Source organism: Echinops telfairi, unplaced genomic scaffold (assembly GCF_000313985.2).
Source record: "Echinops telfairi isolate 266 unplaced genomic scaffold, ASM31398v2 ScPeMD7_5592;HRSCAF=6446, whole genome shotgun sequence".
NCBI lineage: Eukaryota > Metazoa > Chordata > Mammalia > Afrosoricida > Tenrecidae > Echinops > Echinops telfairi.
The window spans coordinates 42,297,624-42,313,325 of record NW_022109491.1 but is presented as its reverse complement, the minus strand read 5'-3'; the positions used below and the strand labels follow the sequence as shown (position 1 = coordinate 42,313,325).

At 38.1% G+C, this 15,702-nt stretch overlaps 1 protein-coding gene across 1 annotated transcript in view; it reads right to left on the bottom strand.

The window, feature by feature from the left end:
• Positions 1-15,702, bottom strand: part of MACROD2 (mono-ADP ribosylhydrolase 2) — a 1,581,126-nt gene that overhangs the window by 295,205 nt on the left and 1,270,219 nt on the right. The gene's annotated exons all lie outside the window — the stretch shown is intronic.

Here is a 15,702-nt window from a genome sequence, read left to right as displayed (position 1 = left end):
AAATAAAAATACGATGATCATAGTTTATCACTTTATACTTTTGTTACATTAGTTTGGTTAGCACTTTATTTTGTTGATTAAATTGTTCATATCAATAATTCTACTTTAAAATAAAAAAGTGGGCAACTGGATATCCCCTTACAGAAGGGTCATGGGGAGGATATGAGCCAGTCAGGGTGCAGTGTAGCAATGATGAAACATACAACTTTCCTCTAGTTCTTAAATGCTTCCTCCCGACCCACTATCATGATCCCAATTCTACCTTACAAATCAGGCTAGACCAGAGGATGTACACTGGTACAGGTAGGAACTCTAACACAGGGAATCCAGGACAGATAAACCCCTCAGGACCAGTGGCAAGAGTGGCAATACCAGGAGGGTGGAGGGAAGGTAGAATAGAAAGGGGGAACTGATTACAGAGATCTACATATAACCTCCCCTCTGGGGGATGAACAACTGAAAAGCGGGTGAAAGGAGATGTCGGGCAGTGTAAGATATGACAAATAATAATACTTTATAAATTATCAAGGGTTCATGAAGGAGGGGGATACTAATAATATTACTCAGTCATTTCTACATTCTATGAGGTCACCTTTCTTTGTGATGGGTACAGATAAGGATTATTTTTGGTTGGTCAGTCAAGAAACTGTATTCCAAATTTTGTGGCATAGACTAGTGAGCATCCAATGCTATAACACCTCGTTGAAACACTGTAATTGGTAGTCAATCAAGTCTTTAAGCATTGTTTTTCCTTAATGCCTTGATGCTTGCTCATATGCTCTCTCTTGAAATGGTTGCATGTCAACTAGTTCTTTGTGGTAAAGTGATTCTTTGTATTCCTTCTATCATCTTTTGATGCTTCCTACATACAGATGGTCTTAATGTCATCCTACATCTTGCCTATCTTCTGTCATTGGTGTCCTGTAAGTCACCAATGTTCTTGAGATGTTCTCTAAATTCAGGAGGATTATATTCAAGGTTGCGTTTCTCTCTCATTGACTTGTTTTATTTTTTGTCAGCTATAACTGAATGTGCATATGAGCAATTGATGGTCAGCTCCACATTCTAACCATAGCTTGTTTTGGAGGATGGCATTTAACTTCTCCATTTTCTCTTCCCACAAATATAGTCATTTTTTTCCTATGTATTCCATCTGATGAAGTCTACATATTTAATTGTTAACTGTGTTGAAAAAATGTATCTGCAATGAAGAAATTGTTGTTCTGGCAAAAGTCTATCATGTAATCTTCAGTTTAGTTTATATCACCAAGAAATTATTTTCCAACTACTGTTCCTTTCTGTTTGTTTCCGATTTTTTCATTTCAATTGCAAATAATTATTAATGCATCTTGATTGCATGTTTGATCAAGGGTAGATCAAGAAGTTGGTAGCAATCTTCAATTTCATCATCACTAGCATTATGTTTGATAATTGTGTCATGAATTAGTGCTTAATAACTAGATAATAGTTGTTTTAACTGGACTTCCTTCTGGACATACAGATATTTTCCTATCATGCATAGCATTGTACTTCAAGATAAGTCTTGATATGTTCTTTTTAATGATGAATGCAATGTCATTTCTCTTCAATTTATCATTCTTAGAATAGTAAATTATATGATTGTTTGACTCATAATGGCCAATACCAGTCCATTTTAGTTCAGTTATGTCTAGGATATTGATCGTTAAGTATTCCATTTCATTTTTGATGATTTTCAACTTTCCTAGATTCACATTTCACACATTCCATGTCTTGATTACTAATAGAAGTTCATAGCTATTTCTTCTCATTATAAATCTGCACCATTCAAAACTTAAGGTCCATCTACAGGATTAAAGCAGACTCTGCTTTGAGGAGACAGCTCATCCCCAGATCTGTGTTAGACACCTTCCAGCTTGAGGGACGCATCTGGCATTCTGTCTGACAAGGTTCTGCTGCTGTTCATAGGTTATACTGTGACTAATTCCTTTAAGCGGACAATGTAGTCCTTCTTTTTCAGTCTGTTATTTGTCTGATAGTTCCAGTGAATCCTTTAACTATGGGGAAATTTTCTGGTATTTGAAATACTGTGTCATAGCTCCCAGCATCACAGCAACAAGCAAACCACCACAATAGAGCAAACTGACAGACAAGTGGTATGTTAGTCTGGGTAGACCAGAGAAACAAATTCATAAACACTCGTGTATATATATAAGAAAGAGGTTTAGATACAAGGGCAACTGAACATTGAGAAAATGTCCCAGCCCTGTCCCGATCAATTCTACAAGTCCAATTTTAGCCCATATGTCTGATACCAATCTATGTCTGATACCAACCTCTTCAGACACACAAAATACATGCAATGATGCTGAATGCAGGAGCATCACAGGCCAGTGGGTTGGAGGTCTTGTGGATCCAGTGACACTGTAATCATTTCAGAGCTCGTAAGGGTCTCTACGTGGCTTCTCCTGCTCCAGTGGTCTGGTTGCATCAGGGTAGGTCCACATGGCTTCTCTATCTCCTAGGGTGTAGCGCCATGTGTCTTGTCAGTAGAGCATCTCTCAGGGACTGAGCAGAGAGAAAGAATCTCCTGCTTCCAAGTAGGAAAAAATAGGATTTACCAGAATACTCAGGAGAAGGCCATGCCCACACAGGGGCCTCATTGACTATGACCCGATTGACAGACTAGACTCCATCCCTTTGCTCTTAATCCTCTCAAGTCCCAAATTGACACCAGATTATGTAACTACCACAAGAGGCAATCAGGCTAATAAGAAGTATGAATTGCACTTTGTTCATTTTTCTTTCAGTTGTTACTAAAGTGGCTCACACTCTTGGTAACTTCATGTGTGTCAGAGTAGATGGGATCTTTAAAGTTTTTAATGACATTTTTTAAAAAGTAGATCACTGGATATTTCTTCTGAGATGCTTCTGAGTGGACTTGAACCTTCACCCTTTTGATCAGCAGCGGGGCACATTAATACCTGCACCAGCAGGAAAAGTGAGTCAAAGCACATTGAATTGCAGGTCTAACTGACAACTGCAAATAGCATTCCAGGTAAAATGCACTTTATTTAGAAGTGTATTATATAGGTTCTTTAGTCTTCAAACAAGAAATTATAAGGACTGCCCTATGATCTGGAATGGCACTCAGAAATTGTTTATACATTCTGTTTTTCAGGTCCCCTTGGGTTTCCGTTGCTCTTGTAGAATATGTAAGCAATCTAAACACTGACCACTCCAAAAGGAACAAAGGACCCAGCCCTCAATAGTGAGTAATCTTGGTGCCAGACAAATTCTGTCTAATGCTACACGATTTACAATAGATTATTATAAATAGCAAACAATAACATCCTGAGAAACTGTTCTCTTGCAATCAACCGACAACAGAGAAATAGCTATCAAATAAATCCAAATTATTTCCGTGACATCTATCTTTTGAATGACTTCTAAGGAAACAACCTATTAAATAATACAATTCAAACTATGAGTTGACTAGATATATTCAATAATGTGTTTGCTGTATATCAAGAGTTGGGCAGAATGAATTCTAGGAAATAAGCCACTATTTTTTGTGAACAAAGTAGTGAATACAAACAATCATCAGATGTTAATACATCATGATGATGCTAAAGTTTGAAAACAGAATTTTGATTACACAGTTTTATATGTCCATACACAATTTTCAAAAACATTTAACATGGAATATTTTCTTATTTTGCTAATTCAACATTGGAGCAAGTTAAAGGTTAATACAAAAGTTTTTAAAAACTGGAAAATGAAAGTTAAATACATAACTGCTTCAGGGTTACTATCACTGAGGAAAAAAATGTCAATAATAGTTGAATTCTTTCAATGTAGTTTTCCTTTTCCCCCCAAGAATATAATTCTGTGTTAGTCAGTGCATTATTATATATGCTAGAGATGGGTGAGGAGCAAACAAATCCTAGGCTCCTATTTTGAAATCTAGGTTAACATAAATGGATGTGTATTACCATACAATTTTATCTCTACGAATAAGAGCTATAGAATTGACAGTAGCAGATCCCATGGCAATCTGAGGTAAGGTCAAGTGTGAGCTGGCAATATTCCTGAGTGGTCTCACCTAAGTTAGGGTATCACTAGTCTTGGGATGGATAAAGGAGCATCCCTGGAATTATACATGAATAGAGGATGGCAATCTGAAAAAGTATCTTGTTCCATCAGGATTTAGGGTTCACTAATCCATCGCATACATTCACTCATTCAATAAAACAATACTTTTTCATAAAATATTTATTGGGCATGTATTATAATCCTGGGAAAAAAGATGCACACCATATTATTCATTTATTCAACGTGGATTAAGTTCATATTGAGTTCCTAAAATGGGCCAACACTGCTTTATAAAATGTCAAATAGGGTAGAGAAGGACATTGTTGGGTCAAAGATAAAATTCCTATTTTCAAGGTGGACTTTATTTCCAGCCAATGCATTTCAAGTATTTCCATCATCTGTCTGTCCGGGGAAACCTGTGTGTTTCTATGATGCTGAACATGAATTTCCAGATTAAGACAGTCTAGGAAGATGGACCACAGCAGTCTAATCCTGTTATACGTGGGGTTACCATGAGTGGGAGAGGTGGGAACAATGACAGCTTGTGACAACAACAAGATATCCATGGTTTGCTATCATAACATGGTTTCTCTGGAGACCTATTCAGGGTTCAGATTTGTGGGATCTGATGCTTATACAATTTGTGGAGCTTTACTTACCCCAAAAGAAAGCATGCTTAAAACATACAGCCTCTGAGAGTGTAGGACCCTGAATATTATGCTTTGTGAACATAACAGGATATTTGCCTCTAGGATTCTATGTGCTGATAAGCTACAATTTTATATTCTAGATTGGTGTCTCTCAACTGTGAAGAGTCAACCATTGGAAAATTACTTCTTTAAAAAGAAAAAAAAAACCCTTTAAAAGGTGTCTCCAATATCATTTAATAAATGCAAATCATCCTAAATGAGATCACATCTCTCACAGTGTTTTTATCCCACAAGCAGTATAGTAGGTGTCAATTCATTCATTCATTCATTCATTCATTAAAGGGGCAAATGGAAGTCTTGTTATCAAGGCAAGAATTAGAAAATCAAAGGATGAGGAAATCTCAGGGAGTGGGACTAAAAGCAAAGGGTTTAAGAAGTCGGGTATATAGAAAATATTGGGTGTACTTCTCACAAATCTCTCCTGGTTGGCCTGCCTGGGAATGGAAAGGAAGGTGGCACTAAAGCATATGAAAACACTTCCACTAGAGACACTTTGCACACAGATAACCACCTTCCTACTGATAATAGTCAACCAGAATCTTGATGACAATCTCGCTTCAAAAAATGCCTTTTAAAGACAAACTATGTTTTCAGAAGTTAGTCATTTTATTGTAAAACATATTTATTGCTAAATGTTTCAATTAGAAGCAGTGCACACAAATTAGCCAGCCACAGCACAACTGCAGGGAGATTGCTGGGTATCTGCATGGAGTCTGTTAGCTAGGGAGTGATAGGCAGAAGCCAAGAGAATGGTCAGTCAAACCAGCTGTCATAGTGTGCCATCCTCTCTCAGGTAGTTCAACTGGTTAACTAAAATACTGGTGGTTCAAACCCACCCATAAATGCCTCAGAAGAAATGCTAGGTTAGCTGTGATACAGGAGTAAAATCCTAGGGGAAAGTCTTGTTTAAATGGAGAAGAGAAAACTCATGTAAACCACATTGTTCTATTTGGCCTAACACATATGGGTAGCCATATTACCAATGTGAGGTGAGCCATGGGACTTGCTCATTGGAAGGGTTATAATACTGAACATCTTTTAACTAACCAGGACTTTTGTGTTTGTGTGTTGTCGATAATTGTGAATTCAGTGATTTATAATCCATAAATTTTACCTGAATCACATATTCAATTATACAAAAGGATTATTTGGGAATGAATTTTGCTCAATATTGTTTTATATATTTAGAAGATACTGATGGGAATCTTGTGGTTTGAATTACTGTGAGGTATAATGCCCTGTGATTAACCAGCCCTTCAAGATTTGATTCCAGAGCTAGCTGGAGGCACCTTACAGGAGGTATAGTAGGGGACTGAGGGGAAGCCTGTGGAGAGGATGTTGACAGAGGTGGCCTTTGAAACAAGGCTACCAAAAGTTACCCAAATTCAGATTGGGTCCAGAGTGGAGAAAGGATTAATAGATTTACAAAATGACCCTTGCCTGTCCTTGTCTCTGGAACTACTCCTTCGTTCCTAATCCCACTTGTACATGGTTTTAGTCTATCATTATTTTTGGTCCATAGCAAGGAAAGAGGATTATTTACTGTATCTCTTCTAGCCAAAGTTTCTTATCTCTCACCAAACAACTTTTCCATACATGGGTATGGTAAGAAGGTGTGAGAAGATATCAAGAGGATTCAACTGTAAATGACTGAGAACTGGATTCCCTGGAGTGTCATCTGTTGTGTATAAAATGAGCCCTCTGAGAAGCAGGAGCAGTGATCTCATTACCAGTAAGAATCAGGAGTGGAGCATGTCCTCTGGACATAAGAACCCTGCGCAGTGATCCTCCTTGATACAGAAAACAACATCAGAGGAGCAGCAGGCAGCAGAACCAGGAGCCAGCAAATGGAACAGAGCGATGAACTTCCCAACCCACAAAGCAAGTAAAGCTGAGAGTTTTTGTTTAGGAGGCTGGCTTGCAGAGTAGGCAGCCTCTGGTTACTTAATTGGGGGAGTTGGCTTGCTGATCCAAAGAGGCGGAGCTCAGTGCCTTCTAGCAGAGGTTTCCTGGAGTGGGCTACTTCTAGGCACTCAATTCAGGGAGCTGGGTTTGCTGACCTGCGGAGCTTGAGGTGAACTCCTTCAGGTTGAGGCAGTGGAATGGAATTGAACTTTGGAAATTAAACAGTTTGATTGGTGAGAATAAAAATTGGTATGAAATACAACATTAGTAGGTGACTACAACTTTCCAGGTAAGGAAAGGGCACTTCTTTGCCCAAATGACTGAAGATTCCCCTGGGGCAATGCCTCCTTCCTTTGTGTACAGGGTCACTGTGGGTCAGAACCAGCTAGATAGTGCCGAACAACAACACCGCCACATCTTATGAAAGTTTTATCTTTTACTTGCTCTCAGGGTTAAAAAAAGCTTTGCCACAAATTTTTCAAATGAGTATTTAGTGCTATTTCTTACAGTTTTCAAATTTGATTTATGGATTTTTTTAAAGTTTATTAAGATATGTTTTTTAAAGAAGTTTTCTCACATTCTTCAACTCTGCCATGGGAAAACAATTTAAATATGTATAGCAAGTCTTAAGGTAAAATAGGAGGTTCTGTAGTATTTTGAAATCCAATAATGCTGCTGTTCCAAATTATGTCTCTTTTCCTTTTTTTGTGTTCCCTAAGAAAGTCCTTGAGTGTTCATGTAATGTATCCAGGGAATGTTACAAGATGCTAAAATACTCTATTAACTGAATTATTAAGCCCATAAGGGTCATTCTTTGACAAATGGGGAGGGAAATCCAGACACAACAGATGTCAGAAATCAGATATCAACCTTTTAAACAATGGTAGCTAGTAACTTTTCTGCTGTTGTTGTCACTAACATACCAAACCTAATTCAAAAGAGACTAGTGTGTGTGCAAATTCTTACAACAGTTTATTTTCCTTTCAGTGAAAGAAAGTTCAAAGAATGTATGGAGGGAAGTGAGAGAAAAAAGAAAAAGCAGTGGAATTGGCAGGCTTATTTATAGGAAGTACCGACTTATCTGGAACATTTTTGTGATGTCTTCCTCTTTAGCCATTATATTCAGAAGCAACTTTATGCATCCATACAGCTAAAGTTAGAGCGAGATGAGTCACGTGACAGCATCCTCCTCTCACTGGATTGATAGAAGACTGAATTGCCAAGAAACAGGTATTTGACTAGCCATCATGGGATAGGCATACATTTGCCATAAATTGATTAACGAAGGAGAAATCTCCCCAAATTTGTCTTTTAATGGCTGGAACTTGGCATCCATTCCTTTGTGTAATGTATTTTGTTTTTCAGGTTCCCATTTTTAAGTACAAATTGTCCTAGAAAAGTGAATGGAAGTAAGTCGCTCTCAATGGAATGCAGATGGGTTTCTAGCCTGTCTTCTTTGGGACAGAGACTAATGCAGAATAAGAAAATGAGGGCCAGTGAAATAAAGAAATGCTAGCTCACAGGGTGATCAGACAGCCAGGATTTGGCAGCTACATCTTTCTTACAATTCTGCTACCAAAAAAGTTTAAGTCAACTGCACCTATTTTACCATTTTCCTAGGTAGTGTCAAATTGAACTGCCAATCCTTACTGCTCATTTATGTAATGCTTTTCATTTGCAAGATATGAAGCATAACTTGTTTTAATAACTATTAGAGCCAAATATAATGACTTTATAGAATGCCACTAGATAATGAACAATCAATTATCTGGTTGAAATCAGGACATATTTTGGCTTTCTTAACAACTTAAATGCTCATCAATAGGAGAGTAGATAAAGAAACTGCTATATACACACAATCATATATTTGCATAATTGAAAACTAATAATGAAACCCAAGAAGCACTTTGTGGCATGGAGGGACCTGGAGAACATTATGCTCAGTGAAACTAGTTGATCACCAAAGGACAAATATTGTATGAGACCTCTGTTATAAAGAAAAAATACAGAGGGTTTTTATACTAAAAGAAACAGACTTTGATGGTTACCAAGAGGGGAATGGGAAGGGAGGGGAAATTAAGCAACGGGCTAGATGATAGACACGTGTTGGCAGAATGAAGGCGATGATAGTGCAGAACAAGAGGGAGAAGAGAAATCAAAGTGGGGAGGACAAACTATTTGGGGGGTTGATAACTAGGCTAAGTTGTAAAACACAAAATTGATGATCTGAAAGTAAGCCTCCAAACAATTCACAATAAAAACATTATTTTTCAAATGCTAAACTTTATTTTGAGTTTCTTTCTATTTGAAGAGCGACCATTCATTAATATCCATGGAGCAAAGACTCAGAAGAATTAAGAGAGTGCTAACAAACACTTTGACCACCAGATTGGGCTGTACTTGACTTTGTTGTGCAAAGTCTGAGCTCAAAGATGTCTGTTCTTTGTTTTAGATGCCAAATCAATTGCTCATAAGTCTCCGTCATTTAAAAAGTCATGATGGGCTGTTCCCACTGCTCATTAATACTAAAGCAATCTTAATACTTGAGCTAGGAGGCCAATTAAAGCTAAGTGGCCCAATCTGCATACAACAAACAATTGAAGTGATTTGAAATCCTTGTCCCACAGGCCTAATCAGCATCACAATACAATATCATTAAAACTTGCATGCTAATTATAGCTAATTATTTCACACAAATAGATGTAATTTCATTCAGGAGATGGACTTTCTTCCAAAACCAAAGTCTTGCTATTCATCTATAAATACCCCAAACACCTAAGTCACCTAAAAAAAGGAAAATTTAGGGAAATATAATAAATACTATTCAGGGAAGATGTTTTATCAAATTTAGATAATCATAATTTCTTTACTACAATGATTCAGCTTCTCATTCAAAGCACCAATTAGACTCAACTTGCTTATTAACTTTACTTATTGGCAAACTGTGAAACTCCTCAGTTAGAAATGACTAAAAACATTCATTATGTTTTGGGTTAAACAAATATGAGAAATATTAAATCCAAGCTTGACTCCTGTAGTTGGTCACTAATTAATCTGAGATGATCACATGACCAATAACATATAGCTATTGAGGACACCATGCTGGCCTTCTCCAAAACCAGTGTCAAATAATGCACAACCAGTGATGGACTGTCAACAGTCAAACGGGGAAGAGAAGAGTAAAATAAATGTTGCTGCAGTTAAATGGATTCCTCGAGCAATATCTCATTTAGATGCTACGTTAAACTCTCTTTTATTGCCATTGTGTCAATGCTGGCTCATAAGACCCCCCTGTGGGTTTCTGAGACTGTCACTGTGTACAGGAGTAGAAAGCTCAGTCTTTCTCTCAAGGAGTTGCTGCTGGTTTAGAAGTACTGACCATGCAGCTGGTAGCCCAAACCTTAACCAGTGCACCAGGGCTCCCCGGAGGCCTGGGAATTTCACAGTCTGGCAAGTTACATAGCAAGGCCCAGGGTTTTGGTGTGGTTAAATCTTAGGACTTCCTTGTACATAATACTAAACATATTGAATAACCTCATGACCCATAATTCATTATCCACTGGAAATGATCAGCTAGTAAAGGGATTTATAATTAGTAAATATTTCTGAATGTGATTTGCTTTGTAAAATGTAAATTAATATGAGAGGGACAAATGGAGCAAAATCAAGAATACTTTTTAACAGCCGAAATAGTTTAGATTTTAAAAAGGTGTTTTAATAGTATTGACTTTCAATTTTATTTTGCTTCATTCTGCACCATTCCATTCTTTTGCAAGCCTTTAGTCCAAGAAGGAAAATTCTGCTTCTCTCAGATATATCACACTTAACTAGTGCAACATAAATTATTCCTGTTCTCAGATTTCATTCCATGTCTGAGGTAAAAGAGGAAAGGAATTGAGGAAAAATAAATAATAGAACAAAGAAAAAAGTTCAAAGAGGTGAAAAAGATAAATTTCAGATGTCTGGTTAAAAATCAAGAAGCCCTGGTGAGACTAAAGCTCTGGACTTCTTAACCAAGAGCGTAGTTGTGAGAAACCAACAGCCACAGTGGAGAAGAACAGTTGACAGTAAGCTTTTCCTAAAGACTTACAGCCTTGGCAACACTATAGGAAAAGCCTAACTGATAGGGCCAGTACGGGTAGGAATTGGCTTGACTTCAGTGAATTCAGTTAATGATCAGAGACTCTATTCCATTTAATTCCTGGGTAGACCCAAACCTTCTCCATCTTCACTATCTTCTCCTTTCATTATTTATGTCAATTCCTTCCAAATGAGTTGAAATTCTGTGGCATAGGAATTAATGACTGCGAAAACAACTAATACGGAACTTCTTAAGAACACAACATAATTTAATTTTCTGATGTGTTCTAAAACCATCACCACAAAGTAAATGCCAGAAAATATCCACATAAATCTCTCATAAGAGAGTAGTGATGCCAGGAGGGTAATGGGAAGGTGGGGGGAGAAAAAGGGAACCAATCACAATGATCTACATATAACCCCCTTCCTGGGGGACAGACAACAGAAAAGTGGGTGAAGGGAGACATTGGTCAGTGTTAGACAGGAAAAAAATAATAATAATTGATAAATTATCAAAGGTTTGTGAAGGAGGGTGGGTGGGAAACAGAAGGGAAAAAGTGAGGAGCTGATACCAATGGCTCAAATAGAAAGAAAATGATGGCAACAATGTACAAATGTGCTTGACACAATGGATGTATGTATGTATTGTAATAAGAGCTGTATGAGCCCCCAATAAAATGATTTTTTAAATAAAGAAATCTCTCAAAAGTTGGTCCCTAGTCATAGGAATTCATTTGTCACAAAAATAAATATAAAATTATTCATTAATATAAAAAACATCAATTCAACAATAAAAGCGCAATAATACAATAAAAATGGACAAAGTACATGAAAAGATACAACCTAAGAGAAGACATTCAAACAATGGCTAAAATATGAAAAGATGCTTGCACTCATTAACTATAAGAGATACAAATCAAAACTGAGATACCATCTCATCAAAATAACAACAAAAAACAAAACAAACCAAAACCAGAAAATAAAAAAATACTAGTGAGGTTATGGGGAAATTGGAACTCTAATTCACTGCTGATAGTTTTGTAAAATGGTACAATGACTATGAAAAACAATATGACATTTCCAAATAGAATTAATTTCTTACTGTCATCAAGTTGATGCTGACTCTTAACAATCATATTGGTGAAGACACCTGTGGGTTTCTAAACTGTAACTCTTTATGAGAATTGAAAGTCTTCTTTGTCCCTTCGATTTTCTGATGGTTTTGAACTGCCAACCTTATGGTTAGCAGTCCAATGTGTTACCAGCATGTTACTGGGAACTCTGGCTTTGTATTCAGTTATGCCATTCTGCTGGGCTCAAAATGAGCCATCCCAGAGATAGAAAAGGAGGGATCTCAGAAACCACTTAGAAAGAAAGCCAAGTATAGAACATACTCTTTAGATCTAAGCTCATGTACTGAGACTCCAGCCCTGAGAGACGGTCAGTTGTGGCACCAAAATGATGAAAAGAAGAGACAGAGAAGTAGCATCAGAGAGCAGTGGCAGCAGGAATATCAGAATGATCCTGAGACACAGAGGTAGGCCTCCCAGCACACTCACCAAAAAGCTGAATGCTTGCAGGCAGGGATTTTGCTGGCAGGTAGGGTTATTTGGGACCATTTAACCACAGGGAGCTAAATTTTCCAATACACGGGGCTATAGTTGAGGCTGAAGTCTAAGCGGCACACTGGACACTTATCAGCAGAGTTAAGAGTTTTATAGCACTTGTCCAAACAAAGCAGAGGTCTGGGGGCCACAGTCCCTATGCATACTGACGGGCACTGCTAGCAGGAGACTGTCCTCGTTGAAGGACTGTATCCTGGGTTACTGCATCCAGAATCATATCCTCTTGCTTCCTAGCAAACCCTCTAACTGTGAGCATTGTCTATGACTTCTGCTTGGGTTCTGCAATGAATTCTCAAACCGGAAAGTAGAAAGTGCCATGGGAGGGATAGTTAAGTGTTAGAATTGGTAAAACGATTGGAAAGTGTTTGTACATTTGAATGTTGCCTCCTAAGAATTAGCCTTGGACTGTTGATTTGTATCCGCCTTCCTTTTTAAAGTTAGAGGAGTTTAAATACAGCTCCTGTGCCATTTTTGCAATATTCTAGTCAACTGACTGCAGGGCACTGATATATTCACACTTATGTTCATTTCAACAATATTCAGAATGGGGAAAACATAGACTGAGTCTGGGGGGCATTATAGTGAGTGATATGTCAATCACAAAGGAAAAATTTTGCATGGTCTCACTTCATGCCCTTTGGACATGTCAGGAGAGACCAGTTCCTAGAGAAGGACATTATGCTTGGTAAAGTAGTGGGGTCGTGAAAAAGAGGAAGGCTATATCTTTTGATAGCCGGGCACCATCAGCTTTCTTCACCACATTTGCTTGTGCACCCGTTGTCTTCAGTGATTGTGCCAGAAAGGTGAGCATCTCAGTCTGCTGAATTGTTAGAACAAAGTGTTCTTGTGTTGAGGGAGTACTTGAGTAGGGCCCCACTGTCCATCTGTTTCCTTAATACTAAACCTATAAATATATGTACATAGATCTATTTCCCCCTCATCATATATAAATATATTTACATCTGTATATGCCTGAATTTAGATCTCTATAAATGCCCTTTGCCTCCTAGTTCTTTCCTCTAATTCTTTGTACTTTCCTGTTGTCCCACTATCACGTTAAGCCTTCATTTTGGTCTCAGGACTTCCTCTCAGTTACATTGTCATCTGGGGTCTTAAAGGCCTGAAGATAAACAAATGGCCATCTAGCTGAGAAACAACAAAACCTGCTTGGAAGAAGCCCAGCAGCCTATCCCGACACGATCGCTGAAGACAAAATGGATGCATGGGCAAATGTGGTGAGGAAAACTGATGATGCCCAACTATCAAAAGATATAGAATCTGGGGTCCTATAGGCTAGAAGATAAACAAGCGGCCATCTATCTGAGAAACAACAAAGCCCACATGGAAGAAGGACACAAGCCTGTGAGATCACAAGGCTTCGAAGGGATCAGGCTTCAAAGACCAAAAAAATCATAACATTGTGAGTGAGGGGGAGTGTGGAGTGGGGACTCAGAGCCCATCTGTGGGCAGTTGGACATCTCCTTGCAGAAGGCTCGCAGGGAGGAGATGAGCCAGTCAGGGTGCAGTGTAGCAATGATGAAACATACAATTTTCCTCTAGTTCTTGAATGTTTTCTCCTCCCACTATCATGATCCCAATTCTACCTTACAAAGCAGGCTAGACCAGAGGATGTGCACTGGAACAGATAGGAATTGGAAACACAGGGAATCCAGGACAGATGATCCCTTCAGGACCAGTGCTGAGAGTGACAATACTGAGAGGGTGGAGGGAGAGTTGGGTGGAAAGGGGAAACTGATTACAAGGATCAACATATAACCTCCTCCTTATGGGATGGACAGTGGAGAAATGGGTGAAGGGAGACGTTGGACGGTGTAAGATATGAGAAAATAATAATAATTTATAAATTATCAAGGGTTTATGGAGGAGGGGGAGCAGGGAAGGAGGGAAAACTTGAGGAGCTGATACCAAGGGCTCAAGCAGAAAGCAAATGTTTTGAGAATGATGAGGGAAACAAATGTACAAAAGTGCATGACACAATCGATGTATGCGTGGATTGTGCTAAGAGTTGTACAGCCCCCAATAAAATGATTTAATTATTAAAAAATAAAAAGAGAAAGGCTTTTGGCAAAATGTATTGACAAAGTATCTGCATCAATTATGGTTGTGGAAAACTGAATACAAACAGATCTATTAAAAAACAAAGGGGAAAAAACAGGCAAGAACACAGAAGGAGCTATTTTGTGGAATCTTTTAAAAACAAACAAACAAAAAACCTCTTTATTTCACTTTTACCAGGATGTTCAAATCCACCATTCATGACATAGTAATAGATTCCTGGCTGATACTGTGCTAATTCCTATCTGATACTGAGTCATTAGCAAGCTATTCAGAAATTGAAGCAAGAGCTCTTGTTAATATCCAAAAGCATGGTGCAAAAACCTAGTACTCTGTGTGTAAGCCAGTTTATAAGATCAGATCACATTTAGCTCTAATTGATATACTCCCTTGACCTATCACATTTAGCTCTAATTGATATACTCCCCTGACCTCAGTCCAATTATCTAGGGTCTCTAAAATCTCTAAGAAACTTCCATATCCTCATGTTACACAATTCTGGAATCAAACATAGCAGGGGTTTCAGAAAGTTCAGGGGGAAAATCCCATTATCTTTTCATTACATTTCCCCACCAATTTTTGAAAGATGCATTACACTTGTCTATTTCTATACTAAACAGTAGTGGGTCAGGCAAAAACTACTGTTTTTCCTCTAAAAAATAAATGCTCTTCTGAATTACAACTGTGAAGCAATTAAAATCGCTTGCTTGTCTATACCTAGTTAGGAGCTCATCAAAGCTTTCTTTAAATCTTTGACCTGACTGTGTCAACCAGTCAGACATAAACTCTGCTCAATCCCAACAATTTCTCTGCCTAGAAAGACTCACTTTAAAAATCTCCCAACTCATACCCAATCTATAAATATTGTACCCCACTTTCACAATTTTGAAACATCACTAAAATCGTCCAAGAAACAGCACTCATTCTACAATCTGTTTAAAAACCAAACTCAATGCCATCAAGTCGATACCAATTCATAATGACCCCACAGAACAGAGTAAAACTTCCTGAGACTGTAGTTCTTAACAGGAGTCAAAAGCTTCATCTTTCTACCTTGGAGTGGCTGGTGATTTCCAACCGCTATCCTTGTAATTAGCAGCCCAATGAAGCACTAGGCCTCCTTTACAGTACGTATAATAAATCAAATTTCTCTGATCAATAATATCCTCGTGTTTGTTTGGAAGACTCTAGCCAAAAAGGACATTGGGCCTCCACTCAAGTACTTCCTCAAC